The sequence below is a fragment of the Pinus tabuliformis genome, chromosome 7 (genome assembly GCF_031772625.1).
Source record: "Pinus tabuliformis cultivar Carrire ecotype Pingquan chromosome 7, CPIR1, whole genome shotgun sequence".
In the NCBI taxonomy this organism is placed as follows: Eukaryota; Viridiplantae; Streptophyta; class Pinopsida; order Pinales; family Pinaceae; genus Pinus; species Pinus tabuliformis.
In genome coordinates this window covers 1,896,886,852-1,896,903,948 of record NC_142293.1, presented here as the reverse complement: position 1 = coordinate 1,896,903,948, position 17,097 = coordinate 1,896,886,852, and positions in this window count along the sequence as shown.

Genomic DNA, 17,097 nt, shown 5'->3' with positions numbered 1-17,097 from the left:
GTTTTCTCTTTGTCTCATCACTGCCTGTCCCTGTCTCTATCTCTTAGTAGCTTTTAAGTCTATTTGCATTTGTCTGTTTGTCTCCTCTTTCAAGCTCTCTGACTCTGGGCCTCTGTCTGTTCAAATCCCCTTTAAGCGTTAAAAGATGCATGCAAAGACTTGAGGAGCAAGGAAAAGGATAGAGACTTGGTGGTTGAGGGGGAGAGTAAATTACCTTTCAACATGCATCCCAGAAGAAGCAGTCTCAGACAAGTATGGAGAAACCACAATTGGAGAAGCCGAGAGGAGACTAAGTGGAGGCATCCACTCATGCAGAGACCTCCAGTATGGGGGAATTTCAATCCAAGTGGGTAGATGGATCACATGAAGCCATACCTCCAGGTGTGAGGTGGGGCAATGTGAAGTGATAGTCTCAATAGGGCTAAAATTGGGTAGGGTCCATTGAGAGGTTTTATCTCATGGATCGTACCTTGCTACAGGAGCCTAAGGCACATAGTAGTAGGAGGAATCAGTGGGATTAATGTAGTCATAGATCAGAGTGACGGAGGCTAGATCAACTAGATACCGAAGAGCATATAGAAGGGTTGAAAACAATGAAGAAAGGCAGAGTCAACAAAAGCATAGAGTTTTTAGTTGATAGAGGTAATAACAGCGAGAGGCTTTGATGACAGATGCATCATACTAATTCAGGTTGGATTCTTTTTTTGTTTATGGAGTTGTTGTAGCAACAACACTAAAAATAAGTGTTGCATGCAGAACATTCCAAATGTTCAAGATTGGGATCAAGTTGAATTCTTTTCTTGTTGATAGGGAGTGTTGAAAATAACAACAAGAAATGTTAAAAATAGAATCCAAAAATTCCAATTTAATTTGTCCTTGAATTAAATTGTGAATTAAAATTGTAATTATTTTCTCATAGAAACTTGTAATAGTTAACTAAGTTAATTTGACTTAGTTAACTTAGGAATTATGATTTGGAAGTCATGTGTATGTTCTCCCTAAGTTTTAGGGGTCTAGGATGAGTTTAATTGTGAGTTATAATTAGATAGCTTAGTTTACTGAGTTATGTTCAGTTAAATTAGTTCCAAACTATTTTCGGAACTAATAGAGAGTTAACAGTTAGTTGGTGCACTAGTGCATCCACAAGTGTCACTCTAGTTAATTGAAAATTCCCTCATCAGAAACTCATGCATGTCGATTCTAATAAAGACCCACTTGAGGCTATAGTGTAGGGACAATGTACTATTAGTTGTATGATTTAGTGACTTGTAAATTTCATGCATGGAATCAGAGAAGGACCTAATTTTTGATTGCACAGTTATGGATGAGAAATTTCCTGTTAAATATGGGCTAATTCTCTCAGGAATTGTAAAAAGAATTAGAAGCTTGGAAATTTGGCTAAGTATTGGCCAAAGGAAGTCATCGGGCAGAGGATAGGAAATACTTGTGTAGGTTAAGCTCAAGGTTGAGAAAATCATATTGTATTCATCCAAATTCTTTGACCAAGGGAGAAAGGAATCAGGGGCTTGAAGAGCAACAAAAGAGGCTAGAGATTGACTTGAGTTTTCTTGTGAGTAGGGAGATTGATCACATTGAGTGATGGGATTGTTCTTGTGATAACACACTTTATATTATCATCTTGGATTTTTTATTTAATGCAAAACATATAGTAGGGGGTTTTCAGGTGAGGCTTTCCCTGGATACTTCTTGTGTTATGCGCCATTGGTTTATCTTATTCATGTTCATTTTGTTTTCATCGATCTATTTCCTTCCACTGGTTGAAATTGGAAGTAGATTCTTGTCCTGTGATTTAGTACATTGCATGAGCTTGTGAATCTACAGGATTTTCTACAATAGCTACTTGATCCTTCTCTTCCTTTATTTCTCCTTCCTTCCTCTTACCTTCTTTTCCTTTCTTGATCCATTGCCAAAATACTCCAAGAAAACTCTAAGTGTCCAGGAGTGAGAGGGAGAGAGAGATAATAATGACAGAGCTCCAAAACTAAATTGATAAAAGGTACCAACTAATTCTCGGAATCCTTTTTATCAATTAGGCCTCTATTTTCTTCATTTTCCATTATTTTCCTTCATTTTCCTCCTCACATGCAACCTATGACCTTTCACCTCAGTTTTCTCCTAATTTCCTTTATTTTCATAAATAAATGTTCCAAATTTTTCATTTTGTCTTTCCAAAGCCTTAGCTATTTCATTTTCCAATTTCCTTAGCCATAATAAACCAATGAACACACACAATAGGATGTCTTGCCCAACATTCAACTTGGAATAAGTGTCCCATCATCCGTGGTTATTATTTTTTCCTTTATTAACTTTTATTACATAGAATTTTCACTAGGGATGTTACAGAACCCTCCCCCTTGGGGGATGCCATCCTCAGTGTTCAAACACACCTATACCTCATCAACACCTCTAAAAAACAAATGTAATACACAAGGAGTTGTATAGCATAGCTCATGGTAGTATTTACATCCATATACATATGTACATATACCAAAACATCATCAAACATATACCAAAACATATACCAAAGACATATATCAATACCATACCAAAACCGATTTACCTCAACCGACAAACAATGAAGGATACATATCCCGCATCTGATTTACCATCTACCATGTAGCTTCATTGGTTCCAAAGTGCTTCCATTGCACTTTAACCTACTTGATTGCTTGGTTCCAAGAGCATGAACACCTTTTTCTGCAATATACACTGAGGCTCCAGCTGTAATTCTCCATTTGGCTCTACCCGTAATACAGACCAATCAATCACATGATGAACATTTTTAACATACTTCTTAAGCAATGACACATGGAAAACATCATTGAATTTCACTGTCAAAGGTATTGCAAGTCAATAGGCTACTGGCCCAATCCTCTCAATAATCCTGAAAGGTCCACAAAACTGGGGTGTTAGCTTGGCACATGATCCAATCCATAAGAAGCTCTTCTTTGGTTTGATGCAAAAGTACACTTATTCCCCAACCCAGAACTCCTTGAACAAATTATTATGATCTACATAACTCTTCTTCCTATCATATGTTGCTTTCAAATTATTCTTAATTACCTGCATTTCCTATTCCATTTCCGCCAACATGTCTGGTCCAATCAACACCCTGTTAACATAATCATTCCAATTGATGGGAGTATTGCAACTCTGCCCATACAATGCCTCAAACAGACTCACCTTAAGAGATTCTTGATACCATTGTTGTAAGTGAACTCTACCAGTGGAAGGCACTCTTCCCACTTTCACTGGTGATGCATCATGTACATTCTCAACATGACCTCCAATATCCTCCAACTCTATGCCCAAACCTGCAAACAACTCCTTTCAAATCTTCGAAGTGAACTTTGCATCCTTGTCTAACAAAATATTCTTTGGAAATCCATGAAATATGACCACATCTATGATGAATACTTGTGCTACATTGCTAACTAAGAATTTAGAATTCACTGGAATGAAGTGTGCAACCTTTGTCAATCCATACACAACAACCATGATCGAATCATGTTGTCTCATTGTCCTTGTAAAACCTGTAATAAATTCCATTGAAATGACCTACCATTTCTATTCTGGAATCATAATCAACTATAGAAGTCCACTTAGATGTGTACACTCTGCCTTCACATGCTAACAATCGAAACACCTACCCACAAAATCTGCTACATCCTTCTTCATATTCAACCAAAAATGAAATTTCTTTATCGTGGTCAATGTACTTTGGTAGCCAGGGTGACCTGAATATGGTTTCACATGAAAGTCTCTCAACATCACCTTCTTGATCTCATTATTGTTCGTCACATATATCCTATCTCTAAATCTAACTAATCCATATGATGTAAGACAGTAGGCCACATCCTGTGCACTTGCACCTGTACCTGTACCACTACCTGTACCTATATTTGTACCTGTAATACTACCTATACATGTACCTATACCTGTACTATGCTACAACCTGTGCACAATCTCCATATACCTGACATCCTGCTAACTTTCCTGCATGATCCTATCCTGTAAGTCTATCCCATAATAGCTCATAGCTGCTAAGTGATTTACCTATGCCTACCTTTTAAGAGCATATGCCACATTGTTCTCCTTTCCTTTGATGTACATGATATCAAATTCAAACTCATTAACTATGGCCAACCATCTAGCCTGTTGGGCATTTATATTCAGTTGGTCAAAAAAATACCTCAACCCATTGTGATCACTCATCAGTACAAACCTCCTACCAAGAAGGTAGTACTTCTACATTTTTAATGTATGTATGATCGCTATTAACTCAACATCATGTGTCAAGTAATTATTCTCATGCTCGTTTAGTTTTCATGACTCATACCACCTATCCATCCTGCATAAGGATTCCACCAAGACTTTTTCTGTAATAATTTGTACAAACTACAAATTCTTTGTCCAGATCTGCAATCTTTAACACTGGTGCATGTGTCAACAACTGCTTAAGTTGCTCAAAACTGGCCTCACACTCCTCTGTCTAGTCAAACATCTTACCTTTCCTCTACAATGATGTAATAGGATAAGAAATATGCAAGAAGTTGCTGATGAACCTCGAGTAGTAATTTTCCAACCCCATGAAGGATCTCACTTCATCTACATTTCTTGGAGCTACCCACTCCATGATGGCCCTTATCTTTTTTGGATCTACTACAATGCTCTCCTTGGAGACAACATGTCCCAAGTAATGTACCTCATTCTGAAAGAAACTACACTTATTGAGCTTAGCATACAACTGATGCTCTCTCAACAACCTCAACACTGCTGCTAAATTCATAGCATGCTCTTCCTCATTTTTAGAATATACCAATATGTCATTGTTGAGCCTTAGTTTTGGTCTTATTTTTGCTCAAAGAAACTTACTTATCCATCTATTTTCCATCCATTTTCCCTTCATTTATCCCATTTTGATGTATATTTGATATTCATTCAGGTATTTAATTTTAATTTTTCAATTTCTAAAGTTTTTAATGAAAATTTGGTTTTTAGTGCAAAATTGGCAGATTCAGAAATTCCCGTAATAGCTCTATGGTTGATATGGTTGCAGGACACTTTGGCACGAATGGAATGCATGGATGGACAGCTTGGGAAATAGGACTAAGCCAGCAATGCTTAGTTCGAACAGAACAAGCTTTATTAGGCCCATTTGGTGCTAGTCAACCATGACTAGTCATGCAGGAATCCCATAGAAATAGGGCAGTTTTGAGATTTCATAGGAATGGTCATATTTCTTGGGATGGGGATAATGAATTCGACTTGGATAGGTGGATAAGAGTAGATGGGTTTGTTTGAGTGAATATAGATCAGTTTGTTCATGATACTTCTTATTTAAAGCCAAAACTTTGATGGCTTATGTATTGATTTTGTGATATACTTTTATGTTGTGACATCTTTGGATTGAGAAGTTAATTTGAAGACTTGTGTTATTATTATTTTGCTGTGCAATGCTATGGATGTGTGACTGATCTAAGCTTTTTATATCACCTCTCAAAGTGTGCAAGGCAAGGGTGGAGGGCCCCCACTCCATGCTAAGTACACTTTCTTGTTAACTAGTTTTATTTCCTTGTAATCTGATTGATTGTAGCACTAGTTTTTCAAAGCTTTATTTCAGTTTGCTTTATGGTTCATGCATAGTGATTGATTTCATTTGTTAATAGCTTATTCATCACTTTATTGAGTTGGAAAAACAGGTGTTCAAGTTGGGCATCCCTTCTGCTAAAATGATGAATCAAAACTAGTTTCTTTTGTTTGCATGCAAGTAGTTTTATTTCCATTAAGATTTAGATATTGAGATGAATGAAATATGATGGAATATCTTATGTGTCTCTTAAGTTAAGAGCTTCTTTCATTAATAATTTATCCATCTTGAGCTTTTGGTTTCAATCTATAATTCATTAAGTGATAATTGAGGTGAAGGTGGACTTCTTGAGGTCAAGAACTCTTTCAATATTTTTCTCTTTTTAAACTGATTGAATTAGAGTTATAAGATGTACTACTTTTAGCTTTTGAATAACTTATATTTCAAGTTTTGGTTATATCTGATCTTCAGATATAGTGAACTTGCCTCAAAGCATAAACAACTCGGATTGATAAGAAATAATTGTGTTAATTTAGGACCATAAATTAGCTCAACATTTTGGCACCGTTGTCGGGGAGGCAAATATCGGCATAGTCAATAGAAAGATAAATTTCAAAACCACAAAAACATTAGTTACATTCCATTTAAGTTATGTTTCTTTATGCCTATATATAGAGATCCTCAAGGTAGATTTATTAAAAACCCCCCAAAAGTAGAAATAGGATCATCACACACTCCAGTTACTGGTAATCCAACAATTGAGGAGTTGGTAGAAAAGCAAAGATCTGGCCAAAGATTAACCTTGATTGAAAGGCAAACTTCGTTAGCTTGGGAAGCAAAACAAAAACAATTCTCCACTTCCGGAAAACAAAGAGAAAAAGGAAAACAACTTGTTTTTCCATCCATCAATCCTCCTATCTTCCAACAATTTGAAATTCCACTTGAAATTGAAATAAATCAAACAATGGCAGAAGAGGGACATGGATCCGTTATTCTCACTCTTGAAAAACAAAGGGCTGAATATGAAAGACAACAGAGAGAATGGAGAAGGAAGAGAGAGGAAGAGGAAAAACAAGAAAATGATAGGAAGCTAGAAAACGACCGGAAAAGACAAGAAGGTGGACTTGACCAAGAAACTACTTTTGGTTTTCTGATAGTAGATACAAGTGCAATATTGGGAGAAGAAGTAAAAATGAAAAACATTCCACCTTCTGTACTGCCAAAATTCTATGGAATGTCTACAGAAGATCCTGATGCATTTATGTTTGAATTTGATATCCTATGTAGAACATACGGATATACTGATGACATTCATAAACTTCGTCTTTTCCCTGCAACATTAAAAGCAGCAGCTTTAAAATGGTTTATGGGTTTAGGAGAACAAACAATAGCCTCTTGGGATGATATGCGAACCGTCTTCCTTAAGAAATATCAAGCTTATTATATATCTAGAGATTCAAAGGAAGATGTTTTTAGAATGACACAACAAGAAGATGAAATTTTAGAAGAATATTTGGAAAGATTTGCATATAATCTTCAGAAGTCCAAACAACAATCTCTAACTCAAGAAACTTTTCGCACAATCTTTCTCAAAGGTGTAAGGGATGAATACCTTGACATTTTGAATGTGATGGGTAAAGGAGATATTTCAAACCTTCCATTCGATGAAATTGTCGAGTTATGTCAGAAATATTCTAGAGGAAGATCAAAAACCAGAAGAAGGGAAGTGAGTTCCAAAGCAGCAAAGTCAGCTGCAGGAGGGATAACAAGAACTGAAATAGGAAGTCTATTGGAAAATTTCAAAACAGATCTTTTGAGTACATTAGGGACACAAGTGGATGTGCTAAAGGCAAACAAGAAGAAAGAATAACAAGAACAAGCTTTAGCAATATTTTGTTCAAAATGTAAAAAGAAACATCCTTTGAGAGACTGTCCTTTGGATAGTATTCAGGTTTGTGGTCTTTGTACAAGCAATCATTCCACAGAGAATTGTGTAAAATTGAAAGAGTTACAAATGAACTCAATGGAAGAAGTGCCAGGGACAGAAGGTTTCTATTATGTTGCACCACGAAGACCATGGCAACCTAGGATGCCTCAACCAAATCAGCCGCAATTCCCTCAACAAAATTATGCCTATCCACCTTATAATACTTGGACCCCTCCAATGCCATGGCAAGCTTGGCCTCCACAACAATATTCACAACAACCTGCACAAGGTTGGAGAGGATATGGTTATGGAAACCAGCAACCTCAACAGTATCAACAACAATACCAGCAACAAAACCAACAACCATTTGCATATCCACAATATCCGCAATCCATACCCTTTTACAACAACATTCTGTATATCCGCAATCCATCCCATTTCCACAACAGAATCCTCCATCGTTTTTGACCCAACCACAACAATTACAGCTACCTACAAATCAACCCAGACCAACTCAACTACCAGCCCAACCAATGGCCAATCCAAATAATAAGGTGGACAAATCTGCATACACTGTGGAGGAAGCAGCATGTTTTCCTACATATTCGATCCTTCCTCTTGATGATGTCCATCTAAGGTCTGGAAAAGTGCTTAAAAAGGATTCTCCTCCAATTATAGAAGAACCAACTGAAAAAGGAGAATCACCTGAAACATCACAAACTGAGGTACAAAATCAGAAAGGAACAAATGTTACAACACAAAAACCGCCTTATCCTAAAAGGTTAGTGGAACAACAAAACCAAATAATCCAACCTGAATTTGATATCTTAGATGAGTTAAAAAATGCTTACGTAAAATTCCTTTGTTGAAGGCAATTAAAGAAATACCAATATATGCTAAAACAATAAAGGAATTGTGCATTCGGAAATCAGAGAAAAAGAAAAAGGATCCTACTACAATCCAAGTCATTGGTAAATTAGCAAGCCTCATGTCTACACAAACCATAGTAGAAAAATATATTGATCCTGGTATCCCAATGGTTACCATATCAATAAATAATTTCTCAGTACCAAATACATTAATAGACTTGGGAGCAGCTATAAACGTAATGACAATGGAGACAATGAAAACTTTTCAATTAAACAACATTAGATCAACTTCTACAATCTTGGAACTAGCAGATAGATCTAAAGTTGTTCCTGAAGGAATATTAGAAGATATCATAGTCTCCTTGGATTCATGGGAGTACCCTGTTGACTTCCTAATCTTGCAACCAAAGACAAACTTGGGAGGACATCCTCTAATCTTAGGCAGACCATGGTTAGCCACTGCTGATGCCTTTATAGGATGCAGATCTGGAAGCATGATTATTTCACATGGAGATGAAAGGAAACATATTACTCTTTATTCACCTGCACAATCCACTTCTTTAGAATCAATACTTGAAACTCAAGAAAAGCAGCAACCAAAATCAGTTTTAAGTATAAATCAATTCTTTGATTTTAGAGAAGAAGAAGAGAATGAAGATTTAATGGACCTTTTTATCTCAGAACCAAGTATCTCAGAGCAGCTTAGAGAAGCCCAATATGAAGCTACAAATAAACTTTTGAATCAATGTTTTCAGGAAACTTGTACTGTTCAAACTTTGCGGAAATCTTTTATAGACATCTTTCCTGTAAACACAATCTCCAATCCTACAACAAAAACAATTGAGGTATATCCTGGAAAACAATTAAACATTGGAAATCAATTGCAATCAGCACAAGAGCAAGAGGTAATTGCGCTATTACAGAAATATTCAAAAGCTTTTGCCTGGGATTATACTGATATGCAAGGAATTCATCCTAGCACATGTATCCACCACATCTATACAGATGACCAAATTAAACCTGTAAGACAACCTCAAAGACGAATGAATCCCATGATGCTGGAAATAGTGAAAGAAGAGCTGCAAAAATTGTTACAAGTTGGATTCATCTATCCTATTTTAGATAGTCAATGGGTTTCTCCACTGGTTATTGTGCCAAAGAAAAATGGAAAATGGAGGGTATGTGTAGACTACCGGGAATTAAACAAAGCTACACTCAAAGATCATTTTCCTCTACCTTTCATTGACCAAGTGTTAGACTCATTAGCTGGCAAGAAATTTTTCTCCTTCTTAGATGGGTTTAGCGGATACAACCAGATCAAAATAGCAGAAGAAGACCAAGACAAGACAACATTTACTTGCCCATGGGGAACCTATGCATATAATGTTTTGCCATTTGGTCTATGCAATGCACCTGCAACTTTTCAACGAGCAGTACTTGCAATATTTGCTGATCTAATTCATGAATGTGTAGGGGTCCTTATGGATGAATTCACAGTTTACGGAAACACATACAATGATTGTTTAAACAACCTTGAGAAAGTTTTGAAACGATGCATTGAAACAAATTTGTCATTAAGCAATGAGAAATGCTATATGATGTTGACAGAAGGAATAGTTCTGGGACACCACATTTCTGCTTCAGGAATAAAGGTGGATCCAGCCAAGATCCAAGTCTTAGTAAACTTAATGCCTCCTACAACACAGAAAGAGGTTAGAAGTTTCTTAGGCTATGCAGGCTATTATAGACGATTTATTGAAAACTTTAGTAAAATAGCCCAACCTCTGTTCAAATTATTAGCAAAAGACATTGAATTTCACTGGACAAATGATTGTCAAAATGCATTTCAAATTCTGAAAGAGAAATTGTCAGTTGCCCCCATTCTTCGTGGACCAAACTGGTCTTTACCATTCCATATCTCAACTGATGCATCTGATACAGCGATAGGTGCCTCTCTTGGACAGAAAGAGAACTTGTTCACTTATGCAATATACTTCATAAGAAAAAATCTAACACCTGCAAAAATGAACTACACAGTCACAGAAAGAGAAATGTTAGCTGTTATACATGCAGTAAATAAATTCCGGCACTATATAATAGGATATCAAGTTTTCATTCATACTGATCATTCAACAATCAAATACTTGATGAATAAACCCATCACCAATGGATGAATAACAAGATGGTTACTGTTACTGCAAGAATTTAATATCACGATACAAGATCGGCCAGGAAAAGAAAATCAAGTGGTTGACTTTCTGTCTCGCATACACTCACCCCCTGATCCAAATCTAGTTGTAGATAACTTTCCTGATGAACAGCTATTTTCCATCATAGTCAAAACACCATGGTTTGCAGATATTGCAAACTATTTATCATCTGGAAGGTTTCCAGCTCAATTCACTAAAAAGCAAAAACACAAAATTGTTAGAGCAAGCTCTAGATATACATGGGTCAATGGTGATTTATTTTATACTGGTTCAGACCTAATAATTAGAAAATGCGTACGAGAAGATGAAATATTAGACATTTTAAGAGCATGTCATGATGAACCCTGTGGTGGCCATTTTGCAGATAAACGAACAGCATATAAAGTGCTGCAACTAGGCTATTACTGGCCATCCATCTTCAGAGACTCTAAGAAATATGTCAAGCAATGTGATAGCTGCCAGAGAATAGGACGACCAATAACATCAGATGAAATGCCACTGAAGCCACAGGTTCTCATAGAACCATTTGAGCAGTGGGCACTTGACTTTGTTGGACCTATCAATCCACCATCAAATGGGAAGAGGTACATCTTAGTATGTACAGACTATGAACCAAATGGGTAGAAGCAAAATCAGTTAACAGAGCAACAGAAGATACAGTGGTCACCTTTCTTTTTGAAGAAATCTTTGTCAGATATGGAGTACCTAGACAAATTGTAACAGATCAAGGAACACAATTTACATCAAATCTGGTACGAGATCTAACAGAGAAATACAAGATCAAGCACAGGAAATCTACACCATATCATCCACAAGCAAATGGGCAAGTCGAATCAACAAATAAAGTCCTGGAAAATATTATGACAAAAACAGTACAGATGAATAGAAAAGACTGGTCTGAAAAATTAAAAGACGCGCTCTGGGCCTATAGGATCACTTGGAAAACAACAACTGGTTTCAGTCCATACCAGTTAGTATATGGGAAGGAGGCTCTACTACCTATAGAGTTTCAGATACATACATACAGACTAGCAGCTGAACTAGGACTCGACTTGACAGAAGCACAACAGCAGCGGATCATGGAACTGAATCAGTTAGATGAGCATCGTCAGCAAGCTATGGAACATACTACATTAGTGCAACAACAAAGAATGAAGTGGCACGACAGATACATCAAAACAAAGACATTTCACAAGGGAGACTGGGCATTGCTTTTCGACTCCAAATTCAAAGACTTCAAAGCAAAGTTCACAACACACTAGCTAGGCCCATATGAAATTGACGAAATTTTTGACAATGGAGCAGTGAGGATCAAGACAATCGACCAGGAGTCCACCTCATTTATAGTGAATGGACATAGGCTCAAAGTTTATAATAGGCCTATCAGTAAAGAAGCATTTATGAAACAACTGATCGAAGACACAGAACTGGAACTCATGGCACAGGATCCGCCATATTCCAGTCTACTAGTTGAATAAAATTAAAAAAAAAAAAAAAGAGAAAAAAACAAAAAAAAAACAGAGAGAGAAAAAATATATCAAAAAAAAAACAAAAGAAAAAAACATCAAAATAAATAAATTGTTTGCAAGTGAAAACCAGGTAACTGGCACATTGCAAGCACGAATTCATAGGGGAAAACCAGGGCAACTTGGACTCTATGAATTCTTTCTACTTGTTCTACTGTTCTCAGATATCTTTACTGCAGGTACACTCCACCAATCAATGACTTGAGGACAAGTCATATCTTCAACAAGGGGGGAGACTTGCATTTGCTCTTTAAGTGGACAGCTAAAGTTGCAACCATGAGCTCTTTAGCTGGAAGCAAGACCTATATTGTTAATAGAAGGACCTGATATAACAAATCATTGCCAAGGGACCTGAAAGACCTGCCAATGTCAACACAACATGTGCATCTTTTGTAAGCAGAAAAAGGGACCTGAAACAATGAATCATTACAGAGGAACCTGATTATCAATTCAAGAATTAGAACATGAAGAACAAGGAGAAGCAATAAAGTCCACATTTGAATCCATCTACAACATCTAATCAATTGATTTCATCCTACTTGTACAACCATCATCTAGGGGAGTATATGTGGTCATTTTGTGCTTTAAAAATTCAGATTTTTCTTAGAAATTTTTAGTTTTTGTTAAGTTGAAATTAGTACCTGGGGATATTCATTATCATTTATATCCTATATTCCTATAACCCTTATACATTATAACCCTATTCCCTTTCATTTCCATACATATTCCCTCTTTTCATTAACCCTACTACCCCTAAGTATTTTTCTTTGCAAGCTTAAAAAGGCCAAACTGGGACAACTTTCAACCTGCACATACAAATTCAGGCAACTCAGAGCATTAGTGATGGTAATAATTTTAAACATGACCCCAATGGTCATTTTAAAATTATAAAACTATGTTATACAAAGTCAATAAACTTATGCGCTATATGGAAATCAAAGGATATTATATCAAACAACATATATACCATAGTTCGACAAAGTATGTGAATGCGCTAAAGTCGTTTCTATTACCAAACGCGCATATGGTATATGGTAAAAGGTATATATATGTTGCACATAAATAAATGCGCAAAGGTTCATACATATGGTATAAGGTATGGAATATAACATAGTTACAAGCAAAGGTTCATGCATCAAAGTTTATGGAATATGGTGGACGGCTGTGAATAAACAAACATTAGAACATTACGGTGGGAAATGGTATCCAAACATCATTGCATACATATCATTACACAGCAAGCAGTGAATATATAGTAGTGCAAGCATACGGCGGTGGATATGATGATAAACCATTGCAATGAATTAAACAAGTAATCCCATACGACAACCGGCCAGCACTTAACACGGTGGCATGGCAATTCGTTTATCCATTGGATGATACGCTGCGCAGGGATCATGCGTACCAAGCCATGACTTGGCCATCCTCATGACACAGTCGGGCGACTGGTCAACAGGACGGCCATGTAAGCCACGAATTTTAAAAACACCAATGGATATACATTGCAGTACAGCCTGAAACGGTCATGAACACTGACCGAGCTCTTGTGCAGTTCAAACAATAATCCTCTGTGTCGTGTTAAACCATAATCTTCATCGCCGCATAAGCTCAGAGAAATGGCGTTTGAAGCTGCAGCCTAGTGAAAAGGAGAGTGAACTGAGTTGGGTGAATTTAAAGAGGCAAATCGTTCCGGGTTTGACGTTTTGAGATAACGGATTTTCAGGGATTCAATAAGGTAAGGCATTAATTGTTTAAAGCTCGGCACAGTGAATCAAAGTTAGAAACTCTCAGTCATTAATGGTAACGATTGTTTTGCCTTGCCACCAGTCAAATTGAACAGTTAAACCAAGATTTGGAGCGCCGATATCCCTCCAGGTGCTCGGTGATCTAAGGTAAGCCGAAATTGTAGCCCCAACTCGTTGATTTGCTGCGTGAATGTTGGTATGAATCCTTAGTGGATCAGGTCTCACTTAAATGCGGATGTATTGCATGGTCAACATGCTAGATTTTGGCATTGTATGTGGAGTTGTATGCCGTGCCGTAATGAAATCCATGAATTAAGGAGGCACGACAGTTCAGTGTTATTGCATGATGGCGGTGAATGGCAATGTGAAGCGTTGTAGAATGCGCATTGCATTTGTTAATTGTCACATAGTTAATTGATTGTGCGCCGATTTAAACAGCAAAACAAACAGTAAAAACAACATGCATCCATAACCCTTGCTGCACACTGTTGTTTTCATTTACACCAAAACAGGGGATTGATATGCTTTAAGGATTGAATGCATAATGCCATTTCTGATTGAAGGATTGCATGTCGAAGCCATTTAAAAATTCATTTGAATGCGCCATTATTTGTTTTCGTTTTGAGGCCGAGAGTTTTTATGAGACAGCCAAGAGCAGTTTTTGTAAAATTTTGATGGGCCGAGGGTTGTGTTTTGCAAATTTTTATGGCTAGGAGTATTTGCAAATTTTTTTTTTATGAGGCCGCAAGCATGATTTTAATTTCCAAGTGCTATAATGTAGCCAAATGCGTCGTGTTCATTTGTGTTTAGAGGCTGAGCGTATGTGAATAGCCCTCTATTTACCATGTTAAGGCTAAGTGCCTTCGTGCTCATAGTTCTGTTGCAACTGAGTGTAGTTTGGTATTTGATTTGGTAATTGAGGCCGTGTGCATAATTTTGGCACATTACACAGTCAAAATTTTTCAGTCAAAAGTTCTTTAAAAAAATATATTGGGTTAGGCCAAGAGCATCTTGAATATTTTTTGATGAGGCCGAGAGCCAAATGTATGTGCACTACACAGTTTTCCTGGTTAGACATACACAGTAATCAATCATTTGAATTTTGGTAAACAAAATAAGTCCAGGAGCATGTATAAACATTGTTTGTATGTGTATTTTTGTTTTCAAAAATAGAGGGCAACATATTAACAGGGTATACAGGCATTTGTTTGCATTGAACAGGGATTAAAGCAATGTTGTTGCTGAGGGCAGAGTCAAACAGAGGTGAATTGAGTTGATTGAAAAGAGGAAGGTAAGGTTCTTTGCCTTCAAAAATTTCATTTCGAAATCAAACAAATAATTATATCTTTATTTCAAAATGAAATTAGTAACAGCAGAGGAATTCATTCATTGGTTTACAGAAGCAATGTCAGTCAGAGTAGAGCCAAAATTCCAGATAGAGAGTTGGGGGAAGGAAAGTATAGAAAAACTTTACCAAGAAGGGATGGTAAGTTTCCTACAAAAATTTGATGGCCACTCTGAACAAATAACCAGGGATTTTATAAACAATTTCAATCAAGACCAGACACGGGTGGGAGATGTCATTATTCCTGTAACCGAGGAATATCTTTCCCAAGCTTTAGATCTGCCCATGATAGGTGAGAAGTATTACAAAGGCCTACACTTCAAGGGGAAAGCCTGTACTTTCTTTCTTGAGAAGAACCGAAAAGGGACATTTGACAGAACAAAAGAGATACCCAGGGAATGGTTTAATGAACCATGGGGTGAGTTGGTTTTGGTTATCCAAAAGTTTTTGACCTGTGATAGGGGGTATAACGTGGCTCACTTGTATCATGTCATACTTCTGCAGCATATAAAAGGGGAGGATAGGATTAACTTGCATTATTTCCTATATAGGAGCCTTTTGAGAATGATTGAAACAGTCAAACATGAACACAGGCCTAAAGCAGGACAGATATACCACCAAGGACTAATCAAAATCCTAGTTGAGTATCAGGTGAGATCACAGGGCATAGTGTGGCGAGAATTCATGTCTAAAAATCAATTCATTGAACAGGTTCATGAGGTACAGGATAAAACAGAGCAGGAAAACAGAGGATTGATGAACTCACCCTTATATCCTAGAACAAGAGCCAAACAACAGAACAACATGGCCATGCAAGAAAATGAAACATCTGTTATGTCTATTCCTAGGCGATTTAGGAATAAGAGTCCCATTGATATAGAAAAGAAAGTAGAAACATATTCCCCAAGACAGCAAGAAGAAAATGATATTACACAAGAGGAATTTGAGAAGGATTCTTCATATGATGATGCAGCAGCAGCATCACTAATGAAAACAACACAAGATTTTGAGAGAGAACTTAATTTAGGAAGAATCAGGGATTTAACTGACCAATTGGAAATTAGAAAAATCTTAGAGAAGCAATTAAAAGAAGAAAACAAGGCAAATAAGAAAGATAATGCTAAATTGGTCAAGGCAAATGAGAAACTGAATGAAGAATTGGGGAGGCTGAAAAGGAAAAATGATCTACTTTCTAAGCAAGCATTTAAATGGCTAAAGGAAAAGAACATGTGGCAGGCAAAATATGAAAAACAAAAGGTCAAAGCAACTTTGTTTAGGGAGAGACATGATACAGGTTTGGATTGTTTGGCCAGGGCAGCACAACAGGAAGCATCTACAGGTACAGCATCTACTACAGAAAGGCGAAGGTCAAACAAGAGCAAGCAAGCATGGGGACATGCTTGATGATAAGCAAGGGAGAGATGTTGAGCCTTAGTTTTGGTCTTATTTTTGCTCAAAGAAACTTACTTATCCATCTATTTTCCATCCATTTTCCCTTCATTTATCCCATTTTGATGTATATTTGATATCCATTCAGGTATTTAATTTTAATTTTTCAATTTCTAAAGTTTTTATGAAAATTTGGTTTTTAGTGCAAAATTGGCAGATTCAGAAATTCCCGTAATAGCTCTATGGTTGATATGGTTTCAGGACACTTGGGCATGAATGGAATGCATGGATGGAAAGCTTGGGAACTAAGACTAAGCCAGCAATGCTTAGTTCGAATAGAACAAGCTTTATTAGGCCCATTTGGTGCTAGTCAACCATGACTAGTCATGCAGGAATCCCATAGAAATAGGGCAGTTTTGAGATTTCATAGGAATGGTCATCTTTCTTGGGATGGGGATAATGAATTCGACTTGGA